Here is a 13,620-nt window from a genome sequence, read left to right on the forward strand (position 1 = left end):
CCTCAACACCCAAGAATAGCTCGCAAAGAGCGACGAAGCCCGCGATATGCAATATAGAGGCGGGCGTGAGATCGTGCAGCTGGAGGCCGTAGAACTCCAGAAGCCCATGGAGAAATGGATGGATTGGAAATCCAAGTCCTCTTACTAGATAAGGGACGAGGCACACCCGCTCTCCTTTGGAGGGACTGGGGGTGCTCTCCGCTTGCTCTCCGCCATTATAGGTGGCGAGTCCGGCTCGGACCGGGACCATATAGGCCTGAGGGAGAAATCCCTTGGCCTGAAGCGACACTAGCTCGCTGTGCGGGATGGAGCACCTCTCCCAGTCTCCAGGTTTAGGACTGGAAGGGCGAGAGGAGGAGCTGCGACGGCTGGCCATGTTGGAACGAACCTTTGCTGGAGGCGCTCTGATGATTACTCACAGAGAGGAGAAGGTGTGGTTTGGATCTGAATCCCCATCCCATTAAATAGGTGGCTCGTTTATGCGGCTAGGGGTGTGAATGTAAAAACACCCCGACTTTTCACATTCATTTGACACGTGGAAGACGGCCATTATTGGGCGTGGAAGCCAAGGTGCGCTACATTATGAAAATCGGACATTATTCAGCAGGTACACGGAATTTGGAGAAGAACCCGCCTTGCAATGCCGAAGACAATCTGCGCGCCGGACTCGTCGTCATTGAAGCCTAGTTCGGGGGCTACTGAGGGAGTCCTGGATTAGGGGGTGTTCAGGTGGCCGGACTATACCTTCAGCCGGACTCCAGGACTATGAAGATACAAGATTGAAGACTCCGTCCCGTGTCCATATGGGACTTTCCTTGGCGTGGAAGGCAAGCTTGGCGATGCGGATATTCAAGATCTCCTACCATTGTAACCGACTTTGTGTAACCCTAACCCTCTCCAGTGTCTATATAAACCGGAGGGTTTTAGTCCGTAGAACAACTTCATCATACAACAATCATACCATAGGCTAGCTTATAGGGTTTAGCCTCCTTGATCTCGTGGTAGATCTACTCTTGTACTACCCATATCATCAATATTAATCAAGCAGGATGTAAGGTTTTACCTCCATCAAGAGGGCCCGAACCTGGGTAAAACATTGTGTCCCTTGTCTCCTGTTACCATCCGGCCTAGACGCACATTTCGGGACCCCCTACCCGAGATCCGCCGGTTTTGACACCGACACCCAAGCTTAATTCCTACTCGTCCTCGAGTAGGTAAATGATAAAAACAGAATTTTTGATGCGAAGTGCTACTTGGCATAATTTCAATGTAAATCTTCTTAATTGTGGTATGAATATTCGAATTCAAAAGATTCAAGACAAAAGTTCATGTTGACATAAAAATAATAATACTTCAAGCATACTAACAAAGCAATTATGTCTTCTCAAAATAACATGGCCAAAGAAAGCTATCCCTACAAAATCATATAGTCTGGCTATGCTCTATCTTCACGACACAAAGTATTTAAATCATGCACAACCCCGATGACAAGCCAAGCAACTGTTTCATACTTTTGACATTTTCAAAACTTTTTTGATCTTCACGCAATACATGAGCGTGAGCCATAACACTATATGTGGAATAGAATGGTGATTGTGGAGAAGACAAAAAGAGGGGAAGATAGTCTCACATCAACTAGGCATATCAACGAGCTATGGAGATGCCCATCAATAGATATCAATGTGAGTGAGTAGGGATTGCCATGCAACGGATGCACTAGAGCTATAAGTATATGAAAGCTCAACAAAAGAAACTAAGTGGGTGTGCATCCAACTCTCTTGCTCACGAAGACCTAGGGCATTTTGAGGAAGCCCATCATTGGAATATACAAGCCAAGTTCTATAATGAAAAATTCCCACTAGTATATGAAAGTGACAAAATGAGAGACTCTCTATCATGAAGATCATGGTGCTACTTTGAAGCACAAGTGTGGTAAAAGGATAGTAACATTGTCCCTTCTCTTTTTTTCTCTCATTTTTTTTGTTTGGGCCTTCTCTTTTTTATGGCCTCTTTTTTTATTTTTCGTCCAAAGTCTCATCTCGACTTGTGGGGGAATCATAGTCTCCATCATCCTTTCCTCACTTGGGACAATGCTCTAAAAATGATGATCATCACACTTTTTATTTGTCTTACAACTCAACAATTACAACTCAATACTTAGAACAAAATATGACTCTAGATAAATGCTTCCGATGGTGTACCGGGATATGCAATGAATCAAGAGTGACATGTATGAAAGAATTATGAACGGTGGCTTTGTCACAAATACGATGTCAACTACATGATCATGCTAGCAATATGACAATGATGGAGCGTGTCATAATGAACGGAACGGTGAAAAGTTGCATGGCAATATATCTCGGAATGGCTATGGAAATGCCATGATAGGTAGGTATGGTGGCTGTTTTTAGGAAGGTATTTGGTGGGTGTATGATACCGGCGAAAAGTGCGCGGTATTAGAGAGGCTAGCAATGGTGGAAGGAAGGAAAGTGCGTATAATCCATGGACTCAACATTAGTCATAAAGAACTCATATACTTATTGCAAAAATCTAGAAGTTATGAAAGCAAAGTATTACGCGCATGCTCCTAGGGGGATAGATTGGTAGGAAAAAACCATCGCTCATCCCGACCGCCACTCATAAGGAAGACAATCAATAAATAAATCATGCTCCGACTTCATCACATAACGGTTCACCATACGTGCATGCTACGGGAATCACAAACTTTAAAAAATTCACAACTACTCAACTAGCATGACTCTAATATCACCATCCTCATATCTCAAAACAATTATCAAGAATCAATTTTTTTCTTAGTATTCAACGCACTCAAAAGAAAGTTTTACAAATCTTGAATACCAAGCATATTATTATTAAGCAAATTACCATGCTATTAAGACTCTCAAAATAATCTAAGTGAAGCATGAGAGATCAATAGTTTCTATAAAAAAAATCCACCACCGTGCTCTAAAAGATATAAGTGAAGCACTAGAGCAAAACTATAAAACTCAAAAGATATAAGTGAAGCACTAGAGTAAAACTATAGAGCTCAAAAGATATAAGTGAAGCACATAGAGTATTCTATCAAATTCCAAATTATGTATGGCTTTCTCAAAAGGTGTGTACAGCAAGGATGATTGTGGTAGACTAACAAGAAAATACTCAAATCATAAAAGACGCTCCAAGCAAAACACATATCATGTGGTGAATAAAAATATAGCTCCAGGTAAAGTTACCGATAGAAGTAGACGAAAGAGGGGATGCCTTCCGGGGCATCCCCAAGCTTTGGATTTTAGGTGTCCTTATATTATCTTTGGGGTGCCATGGGCATCCCCAAGCTTAGGCTCTTGCCACTCCTTGTTCCATAATCCATCAAATCTTTACCCAAAACTTGAAAACTTCACAACACAAAACTTAAAGTAGAAAATCTCATGAGCTCCGTTAGCGAAAGATAACAAAAGACCACTTCAAGGTACTGTAATGAACTCATTATTTATTTATATTGGTGTTAAACCTACTGTATTCCAACTTCTCTATGGTTTATAAACTATTTTACTAGCCATAGATTCATCAAAATAAGCAAACAACACACGAAAAACAGAATCTGTCAAAAACAGAACAGTCTGTAGTAATCTGTAGCTAGCCCAAGATCTGGAACCTAAACAATTCTAAAATAAATTGCTGGACGTGAGGAATTTATCTATTAATCATATGCAAAAATAATTAACCAAATATCACTCTCCAAATAAAAATGACAGCAATTCTCGTGAGTGCTAAAGTTTCTGTTTTTTTACAGCAAGTTCAACAAGACTTTCCCCAAGTCTTCCCAATGGTTCTACTTGGCACAAACACTAATTAACACAAAAAACACAACAAAAACAGAGGATAATTAATTTATTTATTACTAAACAGGAGAAAAAATCAAGGAATAAAAATAAAATTGGGTTGCCTCCCAACAAGCGCTATCGTTTAACACCCCTAGCTAGGCATAACAAGCAAGAATAGATCTAGGTATTGCCATCTTTGGTAGGCAATCCATAATTGGCTCTCATGATAGATTCATATGGTAATTTTATTTTCTTTCTAGGGAAGTGTTCCATGCCCTTTTTTAATGGAAATTGAAATCTAATATTCCCTTCCTTCATATCAATAATTGCACCAATCGTTTTAAGGAAAGGTCTGCCGAGAATAATAGGGCAAGAAGGACTGCAATCTATATCAAGAACGATAAAATATACGGGCACATAATTCCTATTTGCAATAATAAGAACATCATTAATTCTTCCCATAGGTTTCTTAATAGTGGAATCCGCAAGATGCAAGTTTAGAGAGCAATCATCAAAATCACGGAAATCTAGCAAATCACACAAAGTTTTGGGAATAGTAGAGACACTAGCACCCAAATCACACAAAGCATAAAACTCATAATCTTTAATTTTAATTTTAATAGTAGGTTACCACTCATCATAAAGTTTTCTATGGGTAGAAACTTTCAACTCAAGTTTTTCTTCATAAGATTGCATCAAGGTATCAACGATATGTTCGGTAAAGGCTTTATTTTGACTATAAGCATGAGGAGAATTTAGCACGGATTGCAACAATGAAATACAATCAATTAAAGAGCAATTTTAATAATTAAATTCCTTGAAATCCAATATAGTGGGTTTAGCATCATCTAGGGTTTTATTTCTTTTAATCCCACTTTTATCAATTTCACCATCAAGATCTAAATACTCTGAATTTTTAGAACGCGTTCTAGGTAAAGGTGGATCATATTCAGTCCCATCATTATCAAGATTAATATTTCAAAACAAAGATTTAATAGGGGACACATCAATAACTTTTAGATCTTCATCTTTATTTTAATAGGAATTGGAAAAACACGCTTTAATAGCGGTTCTTTCCTTGCACTCGTCAATGGAAATTCTCATGGCTTTGAGAGACTCATTGATATCATGCTTAGGTGGAATAGATCTAAGCTTTAAAGAATCAACATCAAGAGAAATTCTATCAACGTTCCTATCCAAATCATCAATCTTAAGCAATTTTTCTTCAATCATAGCATTAAAATTCTTTTGCGAAGAAATAAATTCTTTAATATTTGATTCAAAATCAGAGGGCATCTTATTATAATTTCCATAAGAATTGTTGTAGGAATTACCATAATTATTAGAGGGATTACTAATATAAGGCCTATGATTGAAATTTCCTCTATACGCGTTGTTACCAAAATTGTTCCTACCAACAAAATTCACATCCATAGATTCATTATTATTCTCAATCAAAGTAGACAAGGGCATATCATTAGGATCAGAAGAAACACTCTTATTAGCAAATAATTTCATAAGTTCATCCATCTTTCCACTCAAAACATTAATTTCTTCTATCGCATGCACCTTTTTATTAGTAGATCTTTCAGTATGCCATTGAGAATAATTAACCGTAATATTATCTAGGAGTTTAGTAGCATCTCCTAAAGTGATTTCCATAAAAGTGCCTCCCGCGGCCGAATCTAAAAGATTTCTAGAAGCAAAATTCAATCCGGCATAAAATTTTCGTATAACCATCCATAAATTCAAACCATGAGTAGGGCAATTATGTATCATTAATTTCATTCTCTCCCAAGCTTGTGCAACATGTTCATGATCAAGTTGTTTAAAATTCATAATATCGTTTCTAAGAGAGATGATCTTAGTGGGAGGGAAATACTTAGAGATAAAAGCATCTTTGCACTTGTTCCATGAATCAATACTATTTTTAGGCAAAGATGAAAACCAAGCTTTAGCACGATCTCTAAGCGAAAAAGGAAATAGCTTCAATTTAACAATATCATTATCGACATCTTTCTTCTTTTGCATGACACACAAATCAACGAAGCTATTAAGATGGGTAGCGGCACCTTCACTAGGAAGGCCGGAGAATGGATCTTTCATAACAAGATTCAACAAAGCAGCATTAATTTCACAAGATTCAACATCGGTGAGAGGAGCAATCGGAGTGCTAAGGAAATCATTATTGTTGGTATTGGTGAAGTCACACAATTTAGTATTATCTTGAGCCATCGCGACAAACAAGCAATCCAACACACGAGCAAACAAAAAGCAAATGGGCAAAAGAGGCAAATAGAGAGAGAGGATAGAGAGAGAGTGGGCGAATAAAACGGCAAGGGTGAAGTGGGGGAGAGGAAAATGAGAGGCAAATGACAAAGAATGTAATGCGGGAGATAGGGATTGTGATGGGTACTTGGTATGTTGACTTTTGCGCAGACTCCCCGGCAACGGCGCCAGAAATTCTTCTTGCTACCTCTTGAGCACTGTGTTGGATTTCCCCGAAGAGGAGAGGATGATGCAGCAAAGTAGCGTAAGTATTTCCCTCAGTTTTTGAGAACCAAGGTATCAATCTAGTAGGAGGCTACGCGTGAGTCCCTCGTACCTACACAAAAACAATAGCTCAACGCAACCAACGCGCTTAGGGGTTGTCAATCCCTTCACGGTCACTTACGAAAGTGAGATCTGATAGAGATGATAAATAATATTTTTGGTATTTTTGGTATAGAGATGCAAAGTAAGAAGTAAAAGCAAAGTAAAAGAAAAGCAATATTAAAGTAATGGAGATTGATATGATGAGAAAGAGACCCGGGGGCCATAGTTTCACTAGTGGCTTCTCTCAAGAGCATAAGTATTCTACGGTGGGTGAACAAATTATTGTTGAGAAATTGACAGAATTGAGCATAGTTATGAGAATATCTAGGTATGATCATGTATATAGGCATCACGTCCGAGACAAGTAGACCGAGTCCTGCCTGCATCTACTACTAATACTCCACTCATCGACCGCTATCCAGCATGCATCTAGAGTATTAAGTTAAAAACAGAGTAACGCCTTAAGCAAGATGACATGATGTAGAGGGATAGTTTCATGCAATATGATAAAAGACCCATCTTGTTATCCTCGATGGCAACGATACAATACGTGCCTTGCTGCCCCTTCTGTCACTGCGAAAGGACACCGCAAGATCGAACCCAAAGCTAAGCACTTCTCCCATGGCAAGAACAACCAATCTAGTAGGCCAAACCAAACTGATAATTCGAAGAGACTTGCAAAGATAACCAATCATACATAAAAGAATTCAGAGAAGATTCAAATATTATTCATAGATAGACTGGATCATAAACCCACAATTCATCAGTCTCAACAAACACACCGCAAAAAGAAGATTACATCGAATCGATCTCCACAAGAGAAGGGGAGAACATTGTATTGAGATCCAAAAAGAGAGAAGAAGCCATCTAGCTACTAACTATGGGCCCGTAGGTCTGAAGTAAACTACTCACACTTCATCGGAGGGGCTTGGATGATGATGTAGAAGCCCTCCGTGATCGATGCCCCCTCCGGCAGAGCTCCGGAACAGGCCCCAAGATGGGATCTCGTGGATACAAAAAGTTGCGATGGTGGAATTAGGTTTTTGGCTCCTTGTTCTGAGCGTTTGGGGATACGTGGATATATATATGGGAGGAAGAAGTACGTCGGTGGAGCTTCGAGGGGCCCACGAGGCAGGGGGCGCGCCCTAGGGGGGGCTCCCTCCACCCTTGTGACCGCCTCGTGGCTTTCTTGACGGAGGGTCCAAGTCTCCTAGGTCTTATCTGATGAGAAAATCACGTTCCCGAAGGTTTCATTCCGTTTGGACTCCGTTTGATATTTTGTTTCTCCGAAACACTGAAATAGGCAAAAAAACAGCAATTCTGGGTTGGGCCTCCGGTTAATAGGTTAGTCCCAAAAATAATATAAAAGTGGAAAATAAAGCCCAATATAGTCTAAAACAGTAGATAATATAGCATGGAGCAATAAAAAATTATAGATACGTTGGAGACGTATCAAGATTCATAGCACAACAGGGGATTCTGAACCAGCGCCACCGCAAAAACTACTACTCCCTCCGTCCAAAAATAAGTGACTCAACTTCGTACTAGTTTTAGTACAAAGTTAGTACGAACTTGAGTCACTTATTTTGGCATGGAGGGAGTACATAATACCGCTTTTGATCATCGTGATTGCTCTTATCTTCTATGCGGTCATATCATAGTCTACATAGATGATGAAACATGAGTATGTGACCATGTAGTTGCATGTATTGGGAACTTGTAATGACTTGTAACGCTATTTCAAGACATGTATTTGACCATGATTGATGATGATGAGATACTTAAGACATGTCGAGACTTCTAATAACTTTGGCTCATCGATGACTCACTTGTTTTTCAATGAATATGCATGTTATTATATAAATGGTGGATCTATTTAAATGTGTATAGAGCCAAACCGCAAAAAAACTACAAAAGTTAGTAGTGGCGTGGGGGTAAAGATTACCAGTAGCACTCAAATAACAGTAGCGCTGGCTAGCTACACACGCTGCAGGTAAGTATCAGTAGCGCTGGAGGGAAGAACGCTATAGCTAGCTTCATCTACCAGTAGCGCTGGGTCAAACAAGCGCTACTGCTAAAAAATAGCTGTAGCATCGTAGCAGTAGCGTGCCTGCCTGCGCTACTAATAGCAAAAAAACAGCGCTACTAATAAGGGTTTTCCTAGTAGTGATTTGCATCAAATTTCTTGTTCAAAGTTTATAAAGAAGAATTACATAAACATAAGTTTGTCCTCAATTTCAGTCTTTAGTTGTACAACCTAGTTCCTTATTTTTACCATGTAAATTAAACTAAACATAGCAAGTTATCTTCTTTGGCACTATGTGTATGCTTGTGTTCTTGATCTGTAATCCAGTGGTGTGGTGAAACTACCAACTCCAGCACAATGTCATATCCTGCTATGTCTCAACTATGAACAATGCCATATTATATTAATGTTATTTAAATTGTGTCTCTTTATTTAACAATCTGAAATGGTATAAATTGACAGTACACTCACCATTCGTGCTTATACGTTGTTTAGAACTACATGTATGCTTGTGTTCTTGATCTATAATTTAGTGGTCTAGTGAAGCTGGCCGCTCCTGCACAATGCCATTTCCTGTCGTCTTAACTATGAACAACGCCCATTATGTTAATGCTATTTTAAACTGTGTCTCTTTATTTCTGACAAAGAAATGAGATGAATTGACAGCGCTGATGCTTATACGTGCAAAACCTGTTATCTACCTACTTGTTTCTCTTTCAGGGTGACAGCACTGATGCTAGGAAGAACTGCCACAATGATAGTGAGACGAACCCATTGTTGGTCCCTCTAACATATATTCCAGAGAAGAAGGCAACACATCTTGAGGGTAGGGATACAACCACAAAGTCATGTCTTGATGTAGTGTTGAACTTACTCAATGACACAAGCTTGATGAAGTCGCCGCCTGAATCTGTTCGACTTCTTCAGTCTGAAATTCAAGCAGAAAGACATGCTTCCGCTCAAATCCAACTGGAACTCCAATCTCTATGCAAGATTAACCATAAGTACAGGACGTCTATTGATGCTATGCAGCTTAAGTTGGTGGATATAAGCGTCAAAGAAGCATAGTCTCATCAGGTTGCTAAGCTACTTGCGCTGCAGCTCCTGGGCCAAGCTAACCTTTCTTCAACTGTGTTGAAGTGTTGTCGGTTCTGTCTATTATTTTGTCGTCCTGTTTACTTCCACTAGTGGCGACCTGCACAGTTTATGGAGTCTGATGTCTGGTTGCCCTTTATTATCGCTAGCGGCGAACTTTGATGCCCAGGGGATGTAATATGATGTAATTCATTTGTTGTATAGTCTAGGTTTATTCTTCATCACGATGTTATACTTTATTTGTTGTTTATGTTATCATCACTCTGAGAAAAGGTCATAATCTTCGATCAGTGCGCAATGAGCCAATAGGTTAGGTTTATTAATAATAATTTCTGTACTAAAATTGGTCGGTCACTAATCGCTAGTACGGGCCGAACCGTGGACCTACAATCATCTTGGGCCATTAGTTAGGTCTAGTCTTAATCTGGCCCACCATTAGTTTCAGGCCTTTAAACGGACGAGTAAATTGCTTGCCTTTATAGGTTGAAAACTAGATCCAACCTTAATTGTGGCGAACAAATCACGGGCCGACAGCGTGCTGTAATATAAATTGGCCCATTATTGGCCCATTCATGTGATGGGCCATTAATAGGCTGAAATGTTTTTGGGCCTTGGCTGACCCAATTACATGACGGGCGGGAAGCAGGCCAGATGTATAACGGGCCAAAATTAGGCCCAACACTCTCAAGGGCCTTTAACAGGCGAATAGGCAGTTTGGGCTAGAATGTATCCACGAAGACTACGGGCTGTTAAGAGGCCAAAAGTAACGATGGACCAGAATTAGGCTGAGGTGCAACTCGGGCCTTTAAATGGCCAAAAGTGAAACCTGGCTGAAAGAGGCCCATATGTAGACAGGGCCGCTGACAGGCCGAAACTAATATCAGGTCGAACTGTTAAACTGGCCATTAAAAGGCCGAAGAGCAAATCTGGCCCCCAATGGGCCCGATGGCACAGTAGTTGTTAAAGGGTCGTATTTGTTATGGACCGTAATTTGGCCCAATAAATGAAAGTCAGTTAGCGGGCCGGATCAGGTATGGACCGTAATTTGGCCCAAACTATTGCAGGTTGTTAACGGGCCGGATCTGATATGGGCCGTAAACTGGCCCAGAATATTGCAGTCAATTAAGGCCCGTATCTAATGTGGGCCATAATTTGGTCCAGAAAATGTTAAGCTGTTAACGGGCCGACCCATTAGATCTGATGAAATCTTGTGGGCCTGTTCCTGGGCCGGCTTTTAAACCTATATGGGCCTCTATTGGGCCATCCCATGTGTCAATGTTTCATTGGCGATTCTTGTCAAATGGACGGTTGACATCTGTCCCAACGCTGAGCCGACAGTGGATCGTCGGCGAATGCAAATTTTACACGTGGAAAATCGCCATTGGTCCGGGTTGTTAACGGGTTATCGGATCCAAATCGGAACCCGATAGCTTAACGGCGACCCATTATGGTGGATGCCACATGTCCGTTACCCTTGACGAAAGCACTTCTATGACGCGTGATTTATCATCATGGAAGTGGACACTTCTGTGATGATAATTTTGGTAATGTCATGGAACACTTGTACGACAGCACACGTATGACTATCTTGATTCTATCATAAAATCGTCATGGATGTACATGCATGACAGAAAACGTGACCTACTATGACAAACACGTATCATCACAGAAGTGATTTTTTTTGTAGTGGAGTAAAGAGACTTGCTGGTAACGAGATTGAACTAGGTATGAAGATACCGATGATCGAATCTCGGGCAAGTAACATACCGATGGACAAAGGGAATTACGTATGTTGTCATAAGGTTTGGCCGATAAAGATGTTCGTAGAATATGTAGGAGCCAATATGGGCATCCAAGTTCCACTATTGGTTATTGACCAGAGAGGTGTCTCGGTCATGTCTACATAGTTCTCGAACCCGTAGGGTCCGCATGCTTAACGTCTGTTGATGATATAATGTTATATGAGTTATATGATTTGGTAACCGAATGTTGTTCGGAGTCCCGCATGAGATCACGGACATTACGAGGAGCTCTGCAATGGTCCGGAGGTAAAGATTGATATATAGGACGATGATATTTGGACACCAAAAGAGTTTCGGGATGTACCGGGTAGATATTAGGTCATCGGAAGGGGTTCCGGACACCCCTGGGAGGTTAATGGGCCATGGGCCAAAGGGGGGAACAGCCCACAAGGGGTTGTCGCGCCCCTCCTAGGCCACAACCCTTGGGGAGAGAAGGAAAGGGGGGATTTGGCCTCCCCCTTCCTTTCCTCTCCCCCCTTTCCTTCCCTCCTCTGGGAAATATGGTAAGGGGGCGCGGCTAGGGAAGGACACCAAGTAGGATTCGACCCTACTTGGGGCGCCACTTGGACTCTCCCCTCTCCCCACCTATATATATGTGGGAGGGGGTGCCACACATAACCACGACAATTGCTTAGCCGTGTGTGGCGCCCCCTCCACCGTTTACACCCTCGGTCATATTTTCGTAGTGCTTAGGCGAAGCCCTGCGAAGATAGCTTCACCATCACCGTCACCACACTGTTGTTCTACCAAGACTCATCCACTACTTCGCTGGCTTGCTGGATCAAGAAGGCGAGGACTTTACTGAGCTGAACGTGTGTTGAACGCGGAGGTGCCGTACTTCGCTACTTGATCGGTTGGATCACAAAGAAGTTCGACTACATCAACCGCGTTACTAAACGCTTCCGCTTAGGGCCTACGAGGGTACGTAGACACACTCTCCCCTCTCGTTGCTATGCATCTCCTTGATAGATCGTGCATGTGCGTAGAATTTTTTTTGTTTTCCATGCAACATTTCCCAACAGTGGCATCCGAGCCAGGTCTATGCGTAGATGATATGCACGAGTAGAACACAAAGAGTTGTGGGCGGTGATAGTCATACTGCTTACCACCAACGTCTTATTTTGATTCGACGGTATTGTGGGATGAAGTGGCCCGAACCAACCTTATATGTCCACGCACATGAGACCAGTTCCACCGATTGACATGCAACTTGTTTTGCATAAAAGGTGGTTGGCGTGTGTTTGTTTCTCCTACTTTAGTTGAATCGAATTTGACTACGACCGATCCTTGAAGAAGGTTAAACCAGCAAATTTGATAAATCACCATTATGGTTTTTTCGTAGTTAAGAATGGTTCTTGCTAGAAGCCCATAGCAACCACATAAAACTTGCAACAACAAAGTAGAGGACGTCTAACTTGTTTTTGTAGGGCATGTTGTGATGTGATATGGTCAAGATGTGATGTGAATATGTTAATGTATGAGATGATCATGTTTTGTAATATCGACAACCGGCAGGAGCCTTAGGGTTGTCTCTTTATTGTATGAAATGCGAGCGCCATGTAATTGTTTTACTTTATCGTTATGCATTAGCAATAGTTGGCGAGACGACCCTGACGCAACGATGGAGATCAAGGTGTCGAGCCGGTGATGATAGAGATCATGACGATGCTTTGGAGATGGAGATCAAAAGCACAAGATGATGATGGCCATATCATGTCACATATTTTGATTGCATGTGATGTTTATCCTTTATGCATCTTATTTTGCTTAGAACGACGATAGCATTATAGATGATCCTTTCACTAAATTTCAAGATAAAAGTGTTCTCCCCGAGTATGCACCGTTGCCAAAGTTCGTCATTTCGAAGCACCTCGTGATGATCGGGTGTGATAGACTCCACGTTCACATACAACGGGTGTAAGACAGTTTTGCACATGCAGTATACTTGGGTTAAACTTGACGAGCCTAGCATGTACAAACATGGTCTCAGAACACTGGAGACCAAAAGGTTGAACGTGAGTCATATAGTAGATATGATCAACATAGAGATGTTCACCATTGATGACTACGGCATCTCACGTGATGATCGGGCATGGGTTAGTTGATTTGGATCATGTTTCACTTAGATAACTTGAGGGATGTTTATTTAAGTGGGAGTTTATTAGTAATTTGATTAATTGAACTTAAATTTACCATGAACTTAGTCTTAATAGTTTTGCATATCTATGTTGTAGATCAATAGCTCGCGATATAGCTCCCCTGTCTTTGATATGTT

Source organism: Triticum urartu, chromosome 6A, assembly GCF_056163025.1.
Source record: "Triticum urartu cultivar PI428250 chromosome 6A, HENAU_Tu73, whole genome shotgun sequence".
NCBI lineage: Eukaryota > Viridiplantae > Streptophyta > Magnoliopsida > Poales > Poaceae > Triticum > Triticum urartu.